Here is an 18,288-nt window from a genome sequence, read left to right as displayed (position 1 = left end):
CTTCCTTCCAGCCATGCACATCACTTTGCTTTTTGCAGTATTTATCAACAGATAATGGTTTCCAGCGTATTCATAAAGAGCTTGCAGGCGATTATTCAGGCCCTTCGGAGTAAGATCGAGAATCAAGATATCATCAGCATACATGAGGCATACAATCGGAACGCCCCCCAAGGTCGGGGCAATACCAGAGCATGCTGAGAGAGCCAGAGGTAGATCGACTGTGTATAGTGAAAAAAGTAAAGGAGCCAAAAGGCAACCTTGCTTTAACCCGTTGGATGTGGGTATTATTCTAGATAAACCTCTTTCACCGCCAAGCAGCACTCTGCACCAGGTGTCTGAATAAAGAGCACGGATTAATTTAATAAGGAAGGGGGGCATCCCTAAATCAAATAACTTTCTCCACAGCAATGTTCTGTCTACTTTATCAAATGCCGTGGAGAAATCGATGAATGCACCATATACATGCCCTCCACGAACTTTCACATATTTTTCCGTAATAACCTGAAGTGCAGTCAAGTTATCTAACGTTCCATGTTTTTGCCTGAAATCAGTTTGTTCAAAAGGCAGAATTTTGAACTCAGTTACCCAATCGTTGATTAAAGTGAGAATACATTTTGCAAAAACCTTACCGATGGCATCAAGTAAAGCAATTTGACGATAATTTTGAGGAAGGTCTCTTGCCCCTTTTTATATAGAGGGACAAGGATACTCCCTTTCCAGGAAGGGGGAACTATTCCGCTAACAAAGCAAGATTTAAACACAGGAAAAAGTATTTTGCTCCATAGCTCACTCTGTTGTTTTAGTACAGAGATGGGAACCTCATCGGGACCCATCGCACCAGTGGAGCGCATGTTCTTAATAGCGAATTCAATTTCCTTTTCAGATGGAGAATCGTACACACGAGAGTCAACATAAGATACATCATTGTTTAATTGTAAGTTATTATTACTGTACAAATTCTCAATATATTGGACCCAGATCTGCTCATCAATGGCAATAGGCGTAGGACTGACTCTAGTACCGCAGCCTTTGCCAATTAATGACCAAAATGTCTTGGCTTGGCCGTTATATGAAGCTTCCCTAAGTTGAATCCATATGGAATCCTCCTTATTTCGTTTTAAACTGGCCTTAAGCCTGGATCTCCTTCTTTTTAAAAGTGCTAATTTCTGGTTGGCTTCCTGACTAAATGATAAATATTGCCCCCTTATTACTTTATTTATTTCTTTATTTAATACCCGAAGCGATTGGGGGACTACTAAGGATTTTTTAACAAAGGAGCTCTTTTTGGCTATTGAAGTTACTAATTCTAAAAAATCTGCAAATCCCACCCGTTCCCTCCCCTCCCAGTGGGATAAATTCTCTACAGTAGAGTTTAAGAGCGTCAACAGGCTCTCAAAAGAACGGAAATTCCAAAAACATTTCCCCGAATTTGAGCCAAAATTCACCATATCCGTATCGATGTTCCAAGAATCCGCCATAGATGGACTGAGGGAAACTGTGAGCATCAACGCAATATGGTCACTAAGATTAGTATCTATAACCAAAAGGTCCTTCAAGGAGGAAAAAAAAGCACAATCTGCAATTACATAATCGATAATAGAGTTTCCCTTATTTGAATTATGAGTAAAAGCTGCCGGAGTGTCAGAAGGGAGTCTCCCATTTACTATTAGACAATCCACTTTATATAGACCTTCCAGAAGTAGTTTACCTCTTTTATTGGATTTGACATTAGACGGGAACTGGGCCTGAGGTATAATCAGAGACTCTTCCCTAAGTTTATTTCTAAACAAGTCAAGCCCACAATTAGATATGTTACAATTCAGGTCCCCGAGTACTAATACATAAGGGGAGGGGGTAGTGTCCATTATTTTAGTTATAAAAGAGAAGAGTGCTTTTAAACCATCATTGAAGCAGCAGTTTGGGGGAATATAAGTATTTATCAAAACAAGCGATCTATTGGGGCAATCCTTGAATACATTTTTTAAAGTTATTGCCTGGAACAGTTTACCCGGATCAAGATAGTGAGAATAGTTCAAATTAATTCCATTTGATAATAGACAAGCTATTCCACCCTTCGCATGACCTCTCCTAGAATGGATTGCACTATCTTCTAAGACAAAGTACTCTTTTTCTAGTATTAATTTACCTTCCACCCACGTTTCTTGTAGACAAATTATGTCTGCCTCTAGGGAACGCAAGAAACATAATTTTTCCTTATGATCTTTAAAACCAGCAGTATTCCAAGAAATAAACTTCAAATCTCTGTTAAAAATTAGAGGACGGTTTAGAACAGGAAGAAGATTTACTAGACAGAACTCCTGGTAACCAACTCCATTTGGAATGATCATCCTTCAAAGTTTGTTTAAGAGGAGGGTTTTTTTTATAAAGAACTTGCCTTTCATTTTTTGACACACATATTTTTAAGTCCTCAGATCTAACAGAGGACCAATCGGAGGGCATCAAATTAATATTAGAGGAAGATGACAAATTGGAGGGTACACTTTGACTTTGTTTTTCCACGAAATATGGGGTAACATCAATCCCTCTGATTTGAAGTTCCTCAGCCCACTGTAAAATATGATTTAGCACCACTTTAGACTGAAATTTCACCCTTGCTATTCTCCCTACTGAAGTGTTAAGAAGAAGTACCACATCCAGATCCGAAGTTTGAATTAATTTTAAGCCTTCAATCTCTTTAAAACAGATAAGTAAGGCTGATCTGTTTAGAATTAGATCAGTATCAAGTAAAGGCGAAAAATCAAGAAAAAAAGTATCTACATTTGTTTTTTCCCTAGTAGGCACCAAGGGAATAGCTGCAATTGTAGATGAATCTTGAAAAGGTCTTGCTAAGGGATTAAGAGAGGAAGGGAAAGGATTAGCAGGGGGTAATAAAACATTAGGGAGGAAGGGGTTAGTGGAACTTATAAGACCAGACCCTGTGGACGTTAAATCTACCTTAGGAGAAACAATCATATCTTCCTGTGTAGCAAAGGACTGCTCAGTCTGGGCGGAATTTTCTAGTATTGGTTCCAAATTTTTTTCAAACAGGAGTTTCCTCTGTCTTTTTTTAGAAAATCTTCGGATGGGTTTTCTCTTTTTTATTTTATTCTTTTTTTGTTTTGGAGAGACTATCTTTTCAACATTACCTGGAGAAGCTATAAGGGCCTCATCCTCTTTTTTTGTCTGTAACGAGAATATAGGAAAAAGAGAGGGAGTTTCCAAATTTTGAATAACAGGGGAAACGGGTACCACCTCTATCTCGTCATTATAAGTAACTATACAATTAGCTCCGGCCGAAACCGCATTGAAAACCTTAGGATCAGCTGAATTAACTACTGGTTTATTTATTTTCAGACCTTCAAGATTAGATAGCGTTTTAACTGGGTCTAATATTACTTTTCCGTTCGGGGATTTCTTATTAGGGATCTCCAGGGGATTAGCGGGCATTGAAAGGCAATCAAAAGCTGACCCGCTCTTATTCTGTAAAAGTGCTCTTAGGATTTGGGTTACAGTATCAAGGATACACTCCGAACCTCCAACAAATTTTTCAAGTAAACTCAAAATAGAAGATATTAAAGATTCCAAAGAGGACAATGAATTGGAGATTAGCTTTCCGTTAATACTTGAAGGACTCACAGGTAAATTGTTCAAATTGGGGCCAGAACAGGAAGTAAAATGTAACTGAGCTAGAGAAAAATCTAATTTGTTTGAGGGGGTACTACTAAGAAGACAAGGACTCGAAATTGTTATAGCTTCGTTTGCATTAGAATTAACCCTGACATTGTCCTGAGAAGGTCTCAACAAACCTTTATGAGCTATCAAATCAATATCTGGTAGTGTAAAATCACCCTCTGGAATAGCAAAATTAGTTGACAAAACTGAAGAAAAAATATTATTCTCTATGGCTTTAGGAGCTGCCATATGAGAAGCTTGAGGGAGGATAGCATTGTCAGATTTCCTAACATTACATCCCGAGGTCTCGTGAGGAAGCTCCAATTTCCGCTGCGAATCAGTGGACACCAAAGGGAGAACCCCCACTGTTTCGGAACAGAAAGATGCAAACTGAGGCTGGACAGGAACCAAGCCCAGAATAGAGTTATCCTTATTGGTGATATTAACTGGCTCAGGAACATTATCCTCTAAAGCTTCACTGAGATGGCCGGTCTCTACAGCCTTGTCCTTCCCTTTATCCCATAGATTAAAAAGCTGACATTGGCCTTTCAGAGTGCTCTATATGGGAGCTGCTTTCCAGCTAAACTTGAGAACTACCCACATATATCTGTTTCTTTTATAGCATGATTCTTGCAGCACGTTATTTCTTGTCCCTAAAGTTTGTGTTTCCGTAGAGGACAGGTCTCGTGTACACATAAACTGGGTGCTTCCTTGGGTAGGGACAGAGTTATACCTCTCTGAGGGCTTTAATGAGTGCAGCACATGTAAGGGGTGGTCCTTTAATTATGTCAGGTTGGCTTGGAGGGTATTTTACCAAAAGCCAAAGCTTAATGTCGTGCCGGGAGTGGTAACGGGATTGATAGTTAAAACAATATTGGAAACTTTTCTATGCTAATGTCCTCTCTTGGGGTCCTCCCCGCGAATAACGTTACTCAAAGCAGAAAACCAAACAAGGGACTGGAGTATTTCAATTAGAAGACGGATAATACCGTGGGGGGGCCTAGTAATGTATTCAATTCGGGAAAGCAGGGATATGTAAAAGACTCTTGTCTCATTGATTATTAGGGGGAGTCCGAAACGCAGTGTGATACTGATGCTGAGAGTGCTATGTATGGGAGCTGCTTTCCAATCAAACTTGAGAACTATCCAGAGTCTTCTGCTTTGGTGTTATGGTATATTGATGCAGCATTGTCTTTCCGAACGGGTTTTGTTTAGACTTAAACCCGGTGTGCACTCGGGTGTGGACAGGATTATAGCTCTCTGAGGAGGGTGAAACACATGTCAGGGGATGCTTGTGATCATTTCAGGTTGGCTGGGATGGTATTTTCCAGAAGCCAAAGTGAGTGGGGAGCTAAAAAGGCTCTTGTGCCATGTTACAGCCTGGCATAGTTAGGGTTGTGCTAATCCTTTGCGTAAAGACTTTGATGCTGCACTGGCAAACAGACTGTCCCTTTCAAACTTATATCCTATGCATAAAGACGTGGATAGAAAACCAGGAGTCATGAAGGCGCTATTGTATTCACTGTGGACCCCATGCACTGTGTCACTGCACTTCACACTGGGTACTATTCTTTAATGAAAGTCATTCTACAGGGCGCCCTCTCCGTAACACTAATGCAAATACGCCACATGGGACACAAACTGGGTCTATGCTACACACTTACATTTGGAAGTTTTTAATGGGAATGCATCTGGCCCTAATCTTATCTAGAACTTAGCATGTGAGGCCAATGTAAGACAAGCACGTGCACTGCAGTTATCGCCGGGAAGCCAGAAGCACTAACCGTTTGTGTTTGTCTTTTCCATTTATGTATGGCCGGGTCCATGGTGGATATCTGTGAAGCGCTCCACACCGCAACAACAGCAACAGGTGGACAGCCAAAGGGATGCCTACGTCAGGGAGAGGATGGCAAGCAACGACATCAGATCTGATGGGCGATCGATCAAGGACGCCAGAGGTGCCCACATGGTTGACGGTTTTTGGTGTGTTACCCTAGATTGGGCTGGCCGCAGTAAGGTAGCGGGATGTTGCTTCACATAAAATGGCAGTAGATGCCTTATCAGGAAATTGTATTTCTACAGTAACGGCGCCTGTGCTCGCAGGGCCACCAGGGTCATCATGGCTTATTCATAGTTTACCAATTGGTAGGGCCAACGATAGGGATGTGGCAGTGCACAAGGGTGTGAATTGCTAGCCTGGGCAAACCCAGGAGTAAGAGGCCTCTGCAACACCTCAGCACCACTTGTCGGGAAGTGGGGACTTCCATAGTAAAGAAGTAGACATACACTTAACATTTCCCAGAGCGGAGTGGGCAGGTGTGGGTGGTTAGCAGACTTCACAATTCGCCAGTGGGAGCCTTTTGGGGGCATGTGGTTACCCGGGTAGCATTTTCAGTTGCTCTGACAATGGGTGTCAGCGTCAAGAGCACCGCGTCTTATCGAGCGCAGCAGCGTAGGCGTGTAGGTCGGGTATACACGTCTAGTGCCAGGATCTCCCCGGTCACAGCAATTACAGGGACCCCAAAGATGGGGTCTGTCCGTCCAGAGTGGGGAAGGAGAGGTACTCAATAGGCACGCCCCACCACCCTCAGTCATTATCTGACATGCGGGTAGCAACGATTGGGTTTAATTGGGCAAGGGGTTCCTGGTGGAAGGGATAATCGCAGTAGCAAGCAGGTTAGCAAAATATAAAACCCAGACTGCACCGTAGGGGGTCTCAGTTGCTTCCTAGGCTGCAGAAAAAGAGGGGGTGGACTCTCTTAGTGCGCTGAATCACTCGGTGAAGAATCACTCGGTAAAGAGGATCAACGCTTGGATTGAGAAATTATTTCAAACACCTCATTGCAGTATATTCCACAGGGGTGCATCCGAGAGGGACAATTTAGATTAGCAGGGTGGGGTTCACTTGAAGGGGACCAGCAGTGAGCGGCTGACAAAAAGGGTTGGCCATGGTTGGAGGGGTTGTCTCTACTTGCAGGACGGGGTTCATTTGACAGAATCAGGGAATGCCCTATTGATAGGGAACATACTAGCAGGGGTAGAGGGTTTTGATTAGGAAGATATGACCTTTCAGTGCAGGCGGTTGGGGGGGGCCAGATAGTCGGTCAACTATGCTGGCCTGTGGCGGTAAGGTCATAATCGGTGAGCAGCAATTTAAGGTCCTTAGGTGGGTGCGACCCCATTCACGAAAGGGGTCGCCCAGGGGGAGGGGCCATTGGTCTCTCCCGAACTTCAGGGGCAGGATATACGCTTGCTTGGGTGCGGGGGAGGGAGTCACGCTTTCCTCAGGCTGGTAGCCACCCCGCACATACACTATGACGTCATCAAAGGGCGCGAGTGTAAGGGCCCTCCTGTTATGGTTAAATGGAGTTCACGGAGCGCACGAGGGTAAACGGGCCCTTGTTGCGCATGCGCATCTCGGATGTGGGAGCGTAGCTGGGTAAAAGGATCTGACACCGGTTAGCGACCTTGCCGTAGGACCAGAAATTATTAGAATGCAAATTGATATCAGGATGTTAGATTTGGTTAGGAACCACGCTGTATTAGACATTTGTTAAGGTTAGCCCACCATACCTGTCTAAACTGGATGTAAATCTAATGTCTGAATTTTGCATTTAATAATTATATGAATACGATTTTATTAAATTTTTAATTTTGTTTCATATTTTAATAAATACGGCCGGGGGTCTCGAGCTCGAGACCCCCTGCCTTCCAAAGAATTCGGTTGTTGGTCTGATAAGTGTGTAACTGTAGTATGCATGTTAAGGGGTGGGGGCGGCAGTCACAGACCATGTTTAAAGACATTTCTTTTTATTGCTCAGATTGTCCCTGACTCACCAAAAATCAGCTTGTGACCCACCAGTGGGTTGAGACCCTCACTTTTGGAAATACTGATATAGGTATTGCTTTACAAGAATCAATAAATGTAATTTATGATTTAATTGGCAACTGAGGTTTCCAGTCTTTTTTCAAATGGACTCCCCCTTGGAGTAGAGTGTGATGGGGAAGGTTAGGAATCATGTTATTGAAGATTACTGCTCAATAACTAGGCATAGTAACAAGCATTTGCAATGCAATAGGTCTCGCATTATGAAAGTTTGAGCTATTGGTCTTGTAAATGACAATTTTTTTATTTGTGTTGATTTTGAAAATAGCTAAATTAATAGCTTTGTCATTTTCAATGCCAATAGTTATAACTTTCGCACATGTGACGACTATAGCATTTGTAATGCAACATGTTTTGTATTTACGTGACTTAGATGTATTGATATTACAAATAGCAACGGCTTTTAATTTTTTTAAATAATTAATACTTAAATAAAAGTGATTGTAATTTATATTGGCAATAGCTTAAACTTTTGTAAATAACGTTTGTGAAGATTATGTTCAGTGTATTTTATTGTGATGAAAATCCAAGAACAGAAGTGAAATAACATCTTTTTGTGACATTTGTAATAAAGCTTGAAACATTGAGTGAACATAATTGAACCAGTTGTTGTTGAATGGTTGCACAGATTGATGCTGGGATTGCGCTGAGTGATGCTGGGATTGCGCTGAGTGATGCTGGGATTGCGCTGAGTGATGCTGGGATTGCGCTGAGTGGTGCTGGGATTGCGCTGAGTGGTGCTGTGGTGGTGCTGAGTGGTGCTGCTGAGTGGTGCTGTGGTGGTGCTGAGTGGTGCTGTGGTGGTGCTGAGTGGTGCTGTGGTGGTGCTGCTGAGTTCTCTCTGCAACTGCACTCTGCACTCTGAATCTGCACTCTGCACTCTGAATATGCACTCTGAATCTGCACTCTGTACTCTGAATCTGCACTCTGAATCTGCACTCTGCACTCTGAATCTGCACTCTGCACTCTGAATCTGCACTCTGAATCTGCACTCTGCACTCTGAATCTGCACTCTGCACTCTGAATCTGCACTCTGAATCTGCACTCTGCACTCTGAATCTGCACTCTGAATCTGCACTCTGCACTCTGAATCTGCACTCTGAATCTGCACTCTGCACTCTGAATCTGCACTGTGAATCTGCACTCTGAATCTGCACTCTGCACTCTGAATCTGCACTCTGCACTCTGAATCTGCACTCTGAATCTGCACTCTGCACTCTGAATCTGCACTCTGAATCTGCACTCTGAATCTGCACTCTGAATCTGCACTCTGAATCTGCACTCTGAATCTGCACTCTGCACTCTGAATCTGCACTCTGAATCTGCACTCTGCACTCTGAATCTGCATTCTGCACTCTGAATCTGCACTCTGAATCTGCACTCTGAATCTGCACTCTGAATCTGCACTCTGAATCTGCACTCTGAATCTGCACTCTGCACTCTGAATCTGCACTCTGAATCTGCATTCTGCACTGTGAATCTGCACTCTGAATCTGCACTCTGCATCTGCACTCTGAATCTGCACTCACAATCTGCACTCTGCACTCACAATCTGCACTCTGCACTCACAATCTGCACTCTGCACTCAGAATCTGCACTCACAATCTGCACAATCTGCACTCACAATCTGCACTCTGCACACTGCACTCTGAATCTGCACTCTGCACACTGCACTCTGAATCTGCACTCTGAATCTGCACTCTGCACTCTACATATGGTATGTTATGCTTACATACGTTCCATATATTATCCATGTATATGCCACATTTAGTTAAGAATATATGTTCTATTTAGTTACATTACTTTGTTTGTATACCCTTTTATGCTGCTCTAAAGTTATTTCAATGGGTGAAATGCGGAGCCTGGCCGAGAGTAACAAGGCAGTGCTGGGAGGGGGGCTGCGCACCAACTGAAGTGCTCTGGTTGCACGGCCTGCGGCCGTGTGAAGTGAAAAGCCTTTGAAGTATGTAAAGGTTGTGTTTGCGGGGAGAGTAAGAATATATGTTCTGTTTAGTTACATTACTTTTTTTTGTATACCCTTTTATGCTGCTCTAAAGTTATTTCAATGGGTGAAATGCGGAGCCTGGCCGAGAGTACCAAGGCAGTGCTGGGAGGGGGGCTGTGCACCAACTGAAGTGCTCTGGTTGCATGGCCTGCGGCCGTGTGAAGTGATAAGCCTTTGAAGTATGTAAAGGCTGTGTTTGCGGGGAGAGAGAGGGGAGGTGCTGGTGTGGGAGGAGTGCTGCTACGGCCTGGGGGAAGCTGGCTGGGGAGGGGGAGGAGAAATGAATGTAAGGCTGTGGGGAACAGAGTTTATGGCCCAAAAGCGCGTGCCTGTGGCCACGTGAACTTCAAGAAAACGCCAAGAAACGAAGCCCTTGGTTTGAAGAGGATTTCGAGCACTTGAATTCTCGCTCCTCAATGCGCTTGCGCGCATTTAAGGTCACGAGACCTAAAAACTGAATACGTCAAAACACTTGCGACCTATCTTTTGCAAATAAAGGTTGCTTTTTGTCAAAGCCTTTTGTTTTATTTCCCCCCGCAGGAAATGTTGGACTTACTATGAATTAATTTTTTTATTCTTAAATGGGTTGTTGGCAAATTCTCATTTCTTTATTGTCATGTCAAATTTTTATTCTAATCATGCTGTGACCCTAGAGAAATATGTTCATTTTACAATGAAAATACTGAGTAACCAAAGAAACTCTCTGTTATGCGTATTTTCATGAATATGTGTTATTCTTTTCAAAGTTTAAATGCCACACAAATACATAAAAAGCTGAGACCACGTCAAAGTTCACTTGTTTCATTTTTTGATATAACTGTTCGTTTAATTTTGAAGAATATATGATCCACGAAGTGTATTTTTGTAATCTAAATATTTGGGAAAACGTGAATATTTAAATGACTGAAGGTGCTAAAAGAAAATATCGAGCCAGCCAGGAGTCGAACCTGGAATCTTCTGCTCCGTAGGCAGACGCGTTATCCATTGCGCCACTGGCCCGCCACATGACAGCCATGACGGGGCAGAGTCCTAGAGTATGAAAACTCTGGGTGGCCTGGGAGCGTGAGGATGATAACGTTTTGGGTATTAATATGAACGTGTAGTTCAAATCCAAACGCATAATACAACAGCAGCAAAGAGTAAACACCGAGGTGAAAGGACTTATGGAACTCATAGAATGTTGGATAGTTTCAGCAACGTTATGCACTTTCGGGAGATCGACCAAGCATTGGAGGCGTATTGTATACTTTGGCCAGAACTCCGGTCGGCTCTTCTGACTGGATCAAAGACGCTTAGATTTGGCCACACAGCCAATCAGAGCTCTCCTTTTAACTGGCACAGACTGTAGTATGTACTTTATTATTAGTATACTAGCTCTTTAAGGAATGCCTTCTTTAGAGTTCCTATTCCATGTTCTTAGAATGTTATACTGTATGCTTTGACCATTGCAAACCTGGTATTCTACTTTACTGGTCGTGGGTTGATTTACTCTGCCTGAAATAAACCACCTTATCAACCTTTCTGTCTGGATCTCCATCCTTATTTGATCCACTACCTTACTACAATTATTGGCGACGATCGGAAGCTGATTGGCATCAAACCCACCGACATGAGCAGTTCGACCATGAACTTTAAGGTCACTGGCTCCAACGTTTCTGTTAAAATCGGATTTTAACTTGGGAATTTTCGTTTTCATCTCTGAAACCACCTTCACATAAACTGTGAGTTTTTTTTTTAATAATTTATTACCTGGAAGCCGTCTTTGAGCGCTGCCTACTCCATACCGTTTATTTTCAAATGCGCGAAGCATTCTACGCTCGTGAGGCTAGCTGTGGAATTGTTTTCGTACGCGCTTCTGGCACACGCGCAGTACGTCTACAGCGTCACTCTGGAATGCGTCCAGCGTATGCTGTGATCTAAGTGCGCCCCAGCTTTGTTTACGTTATCGGCGCTCAACTCCAACTGCTTACGCTCCAGCTGTATTTACGTGTGCAGCGCTTGACGTCAACTTCTCAAAATAAAACGTCTATTTCAGCGCTCCGCGTCTGCTTCATATAACGCTGACAGGCATCGCACTCCTCAACTTCTTGTCAACGCGACCTTGTCTGTGAAATTTTGGTCGTCTTCTGTCTAGGTTTAAAAGATCGTTTTTCCTGACAGTGCTATTTCAAGGCTGACAAGTAAGAAATTATCATAATATATACAAAAATTTTTTTTGTGTGAATTATTATGGCTGCTTCAGGTAATAACAACAATGGGATTGTAGCACCTCCATCTTTTTTAATTGTTCCTGGCAAACCTCCTACTCCATGGCACAAATGGCTACGTGTATTTACAAACTATTTGGAAGCTATAGATGCTCTAGAATATCCTGCATCCAGAAAAAGAGCTATCCTGTTCAATCACTTAGGAGATGCTGGCCAACAATTATTTGACAATTTAGCAGTAGTTCAAGCTCCTGCTGATGATGACTCATGGAATGAATATACCGAGGCACTAACACGTCTGGGCAAACAATTTAAAGATGATCCATCAGTCATGGTAGAGAGACATATGTTCTTTAAAAGGAAACAGTTACAAGAAGAGTCCATAGAAGACTATGTAGCTACTTTAAGAGTTCTTGCATCGAAATGCGAATTTGGTACCTATCTGGAGACTGCTCTTCGTGATCAGTTAGTTTTTAATTGCTTTAATAAGAAGATCCAAGAGCGAATTTTGACATGTAAAAATCCAACTTTGGATGAAGTCATTGTAATTGCGAAAAGTATTGAGTGTTCTGTTGTCTCCTCTAAAATTTTAGCTGAACATGCCTCTTCTTCAACTGTTTGCAATATTTCGCAGGCATCAGGGGACAATTGCAATGTTAATGTGGTTTCTAACCGTAATATTGGGAAAAAAGTTTTTGAACCCAAAACTAATGCATTTTGTTACAGGTGCGGTTCAAAGTTTCACATTGCAAATAATCCAAAATGTCCTGCACAAGGTAAAAGATGTTCTAATTGTAAACGTGTAGGTCACTTTGCTGCTTCGTGTCGTTTACCCAAAGATAAGTCTAAGGTTAATATGGTTTATTCTGAGGAGGAAATTTGTGATGCGTTAAACCTTTCTTCTATTTCGTTCATTCAGGTAAATGCTTTGTGTGATTTCAGCATCAAGGGGCCTATTTGCACCATTTCTATTGGGATTCAGACCATACAGGTTATGGCTGATTCCGGATCCCCTATTACCATTTTGGATGAAACCACTTTTCAGTGCTCTTGGAATAACAAAGAATTATTCACTACTGATGTTAATCCTAAAGCTTTCGGGGGTTTTGACATAACTATGCGTGGATATTTTCCAGACAACATTGATTTTAAAGGTCGTGTTATCTATACTAAAATATACGTTGCACACAATGGCCGTGATATTATAGGTTGGCAAGACCAAGCCAGACTGGGCATTATTTTAAAACCCGGTCATCCTGAACCCGTTACTTTGGGTGATCTTCCTTTACTAGCTGTTTTTGATTATTGTAATGACCCCATTCTTTGTAATGTATTAGAAAAATACAAGGTTGTTTTTGAAGATAGGATTGGGTTGGTGAAAAATTTCGTGCATGATATTAAGTTAAAAGACAACGCTTGCCCTGTTATTCAAAAGGTGCGGCCTGTCCCTCTGTCTGTGAGAGAGGATTTGAGAAAACATATTGAATCTCTTATTGCTCAAGACATTATTTCTCCTATTGAGTCTTCAGAATGGGTTTCTGCTGCCGTCGTAGCTCGAAAACCTTCTGGGGAAATTCGTTTATGTGCAGACCTGCGTGTACTCAATCGCAACATTATCATTGATGTACACCCCTTACCTAAAATCCATGATATGCTGGCCAACATCGGTAGTAGCAAATATTTTTCCACTATCGATTTGCGCTCAGCGTACCACCAAATTCCTTTATCTTTAGAATCTCAACCTCTCACAACATTCGTTACACCTTTTGGTGTATATATGTATAAAAGGTTACCTTTTGGGCTTGCCTCTGCAGCCAGTATATTTCAAAGATTAATGGACTCCATTTTTTATAATTGTCCCGGAATTCAGGCGTTCCAGGATGACATTTTGGTTCATTCTGAATCCCTGGATCAACATTACATATTGATGGAGTATGTTTTAAAGTCTCTACTAAATAATGGTCTTACCGTCAACAAGAAGAAATGTAAATTTTTGGCTAGTAATGTAGATTACTTAGGCCACAACCTCTCAAAAGATGGCATTAAACCCAAATCTTCTTTGCTAGATGCTATTAAAAATGCTCCTCCCCCTCTTGATAAAGACTCACTCAGGGCATTTTTGGGGTTGAGCGAATATTATGCTCGTTTTGTTAGGAACTATGCTCTTGTAGTTCAACCCCTTAGAGATCTGTTAAAAAAACATGCTAAGTTTGTGTGGTCCCCTGAATCTCAATCTGCTTTTAACTCTGTCAAAGATCTGATACTCTCTGCTCCTGCCATCAAGCCCTTTTCCCATGGTGTTCAAAGCATCATTACCGTTGATGCTAGTTCCCGTGGCCTAGGAGCTGTTCTGAGTCAAATAGTTAAAGGTGAAGATTGCACCGTTGCATTCGCTTCTCGTTCATTAACTTCAGCTGAAGCAAATTACAGTACCATAGAACGAGAAGCCTTAGCTTGTTCATGGTCAGTTGAAAAATTTAAAATGTACATTTGGGGCACCAGATTTCTTTTATACACAGACCACAAGCCGTTAATTTATATGCTCGGCGAGAGTTCCTCCAATAGAGCTTCTTCGCGTTTAGTTAGACTATTGGCACGTCTTCAAGAATTTAATTTTGAAATAAAATACTTACCTGGAGGAAAAAACATTCGTGCGGATTGTTTATCACGCATTCCTTTATCCACTTGTAACATTGTCAACTCTGACTTAGAATATGTATTTGCTGTTGATGATGCCCTTCAAGGTACAAAACTTACTAAACAAGACTGGTTAAAAGGTATGGATAACGATTCTTGCTTACTCAATGTCAAAAAATTTTTGATTAAAGGTTGGCCCAGAGATAGAAACATGTCAATGGAAGAAAAACATTATGCACAAGTTGCATCTGAATTGTCGGTGTCAGGTGACATTTTGTTCAGGCAAGACAAATTTGTCCCACCCGTTGGCATCCGGCAATCCATCATTTCTCTGGCCCATGAAACTCATCCTGGTATCACTGGTACCACCAATAAAATTAAAACCACTTATTGGTGGCCTGGTATCGATAACCAGGTTAGATCCTTTGTCAATCAATGTCCACAGTGTCTATGCTCTGATAAACACTGGAAGTTGTCTAATTCACCACTGGTTCCTGTAGAGTGGCCTGAGTCTCCTTGGCAGAAAATTGCCATAGACTTTTCTGGTCCATTTGCTGTTTTTAAGGATGACCTCAAATTCTTAATAGTTGCCATTGATTACTTTTCCAAATGGATTTATTTTTCTTTAGTCAAGAACCCTAATTCTGTTGCTGTAATTTCATTTTTAAAGGGTTTGTTTGTCATCGATGGTACTCCACATGAAATTGTTTCCGATAACGGTTCACACTTTGTCTCACAGGAGATGAATTTGTTTTTAAACAATGTTGACATTAAGCACATGTTAGTTCCTCTTTACAGTCCTGCTTCTAATGGTCTTGTAGAAAGAGCCAACCGTTTGTTGAAGGAAGCTATTCAAACAGCCTGTGCTAATAAACTTGATGTAGCTGAATTTCTTAGCGAGAAAATTTGGAACTATAATTGCACCCCGCACAGTACCACAGGAGTGTCCCCTTTTGTTTTACTGCGGGGCAGAATTCCCACTTCTAGGTTGAACCCTTCTTGGTTGATGAAAAGTTCTCTTGTCAACGTGGATTTAACTAAAATTCGTGAACATGTCAAGAGTAAACAAGAGAGTTACAAAAATAATTATGACAAACGCATGCATGTCACAGAAAAAAAAAACCTCTTATTTCGGGTGATTGGGTCATCATTAGGAAACCTGTGAAGGTAACTAAGGGGCAATCCAAATTTTCTGCTCCAGTTAAAGTGTTGAAAGTTTCTCGTTCTGCAGCTCTTTTATTTGAAAGGGGTTGGTGGAACAAGAATGCCCTTATTAAGATCTCTGATCAACAAGCAAAGATAATTTCTTCCAACAAACAGACCTCAGATTTATCGGATGATCGCTATTCTGACTGGTTTGGTGTTGGTGAATCATCTACCTCTCCAAATGTTCCTTCTGTTCCCGGCAATAGCCTTGTCCTTGACACTTCCCTGTTAGCACATGGTGATTCCAACGTTCTCATGCCTCCTCCCACTTTACAGCCTGTTTCCAATTCCATTGGTGCGGGGGATGGTAGGGATCACAGTCGGAGAATTAGATCTGTTCCTGTAAGATTCCATGATGATGTGTTGGATTAATCTTGTTTTTCTTTGTATGCATTTGCTTACTTTACTTTGTTTTTTTATCTACTTTTTATCTTTATATTTATTAGGGGAAGGATGTGTAGTATGTACTTTATTATTAGTATACTAGCTCTTTAAGGAATGCCTTCTTTAGAGTTCCTATTCCATGTTCTTAGAATGTTATACTGTATGCTTTGACCATTGCAAACCTGGTATTCTACTTTACTGGTCGTGGGTTGATTTACTCTGCCTGAAATAAACCACCTTATCAACCTTTCTGTCTGGATCTCCATCCTTATTTGATCCACTACCTTACTACACAGACACAGTGCCCAGACACAGACATGATGCATTGAAACAGGGAACAGGCGTCAACTGCTTTCAGTTATTCATGTTTCTAGATCATGCACCTTAGCACCTACATGTTCCTTAAGTGCGCATTAGATTTCGTCTCATCCGTGATACCTTGACACTAAGCAGTACATTTAGCTATTCGTGTTTACTTTAACATTACTGAGTGCTCTCAAACCGATAGTTACCTGTATTACAACAATTAAACAGAGCTTTCAGGGATGCTCCCGATACTCTTTACATTAAAATATATTTTTTCCCATTATATATATATATAAATGAGAAGCCGGACTCTTCGAGAAAGAATTTATGTAATTGGACTGATGAAAAAAATCTGCCGAGCCAGCCAGGAGTCGAACCTGGAATCTTCTGCTCCGTAGGCAGACGCGTTATCCATTGCGCCACTGGCCCGCAATTATTTAGGCTCCAGGATGGCGCGAGTCGCAGCACCCAGAAGAGCATCATGGGATATATGTGCACACGCTCTTTCGTGTCTGGCGAGTCCTGCGGAGCGCTGGAAACTCAATAGGACCTGAGCACATGGGCGTCCGCGGGGGGGTCGGGGGGGGGGGGGGGGGGCGCTTGTCCCCCCCCCCCCCCTGGATCCAGGCCTGGTTCTAGAGGATGGACCCACATACCTGGGCTGACTTTCCTACCTGAAAGTTCGCTACAGTGCCGAGTGTGACTCTCAGCAGGTCACAGAGTGAGGCCGGTCCATTATCATGGGCAGAATGACAATGGGCCGGCAGAGGAGGCACAGCATGGAGCATCTCCGCCCATCCCAGGCCTCAGGAGATGAGCAGCTCAATTAGCAAGTCTTAGGCAGGGGACAGGAGCTGTAGTGCCTCACAGCAGGCCACAACGATCAGATAAAAAGCTACGGGCGCGGGTGGGGGCGTTTGGGGAGCGGGGTTAGTGTAACATCTCAGTTTAAAAACTGTGAAGTGACAGACCGGATAGAAATTGAAACTTTCTTATGAAATTCCATCCAATGGGGAGCATGCTGTATACAGCTAACAGTGAAAAAAACTCGGGAAAAAACACTAAGGACTGAAATAACTACATTTAAAGAATATGACTAAAAATGAAAAAAAAAGTGGAAATTCGATTTTGACAATGTAGTGATAAATGTAATTAACCCTCCATGTTGAGGCCAAGGGAGACGTAAGAGCAGAGGAGAGATAAAGAGAGAGACCAGACCAAAAGGAAAAATAAGAGACTAGGGGCCAGATGTAGGTAGGACTCAGTTACCGATTTTTAATTACCGACTTTTACCGATTCGGTAATCAAAAAATCCGTAAATAAGAATGGGGGACATGTAGGAACATCCAGATGTTCCTTTTACCGAATCGGTAAAAATCTGTATTTACCGATTCGGTAAATACTGACCGGTAATGCCCATTCATTCCTATGGGCTTTGCAGCCCATAGGAATGAATGGGCATTACCGATAAGGTATTTACCGAATCGGTAAATACCGAATTCCACAAGGGTGCAGGGGGTGTCACTTTGACACCCTCTGGCACCCCCAAAAGAGGCTCGGGTGCCATGTGGCAGGCATACCTGCCCTAAGGGCAGGTCTGCCTGTCATATGGCACAGGTGTGCATGCACACATGTGCATGCACACCGGAATCGGTATTTTACCATCAAATATATTTGATGGTAAAATACAGATACGGTAAGGGTTGTGGGACTCAGAAGAGTCCCACCTACATATCAAATTTATCGAATAGGTTAAAATACCGATTCAGTATTTTACAGATTCGGTAAATTTACCCATCGGTAAATTTACTGAATCTGTAAAATATGTGGCCCTACATACCATTTCGTGAATACCGGTCGGTAACGGCCGAAAATACCGATTTTCGGCCGTTACCGACCGACCTACATCGGGCCCATAGTGGGGAGTAGAGACAAACGGAGAGGGGGGAGGAAAGAGGGAGAAATGATTGACAAGAGAAGATAGG

The 18,288-nt window shown here is 42.2% G+C and overlaps 2 non-coding genes across 2 annotated transcripts; both read right to left on the bottom strand.

Annotated features, from left to right (window-relative positions):
* Positions 1 to 10,489: 10,489 nt before the first annotated feature.
* TRNAR-ACG (transfer RNA arginine (anticodon ACG)) lies at positions 10,490 to 10,562 on the bottom strand. The gene has a single exon. It is a non-coding gene; the product is annotated as a tRNA-Arg (tRNA).
* A 6,097-nt stretch (positions 10,563 to 16,659) lies between these two features.
* On the bottom strand, positions 16,660 to 16,732 carry TRNAR-ACG (transfer RNA arginine (anticodon ACG)). Its single transcript has one exon. It is a non-coding gene; the product is annotated as a tRNA-Arg (tRNA).
* Positions 16,733 to 18,288: the final 1,556 nt, after the last annotated feature.

Source organism: Lissotriton helveticus, chromosome 5_1, assembly GCF_964261635.1.
Source record: "Lissotriton helveticus chromosome 5_1, aLisHel1.1, whole genome shotgun sequence".
NCBI classification, from domain to species: Eukaryota; Metazoa; Chordata; class Amphibia; order Caudata; family Salamandridae; genus Lissotriton; species Lissotriton helveticus.
Note: the sequence above shows the minus strand (reverse complement) of the source record. Positions and strands in the feature narration are given on the sequence as shown.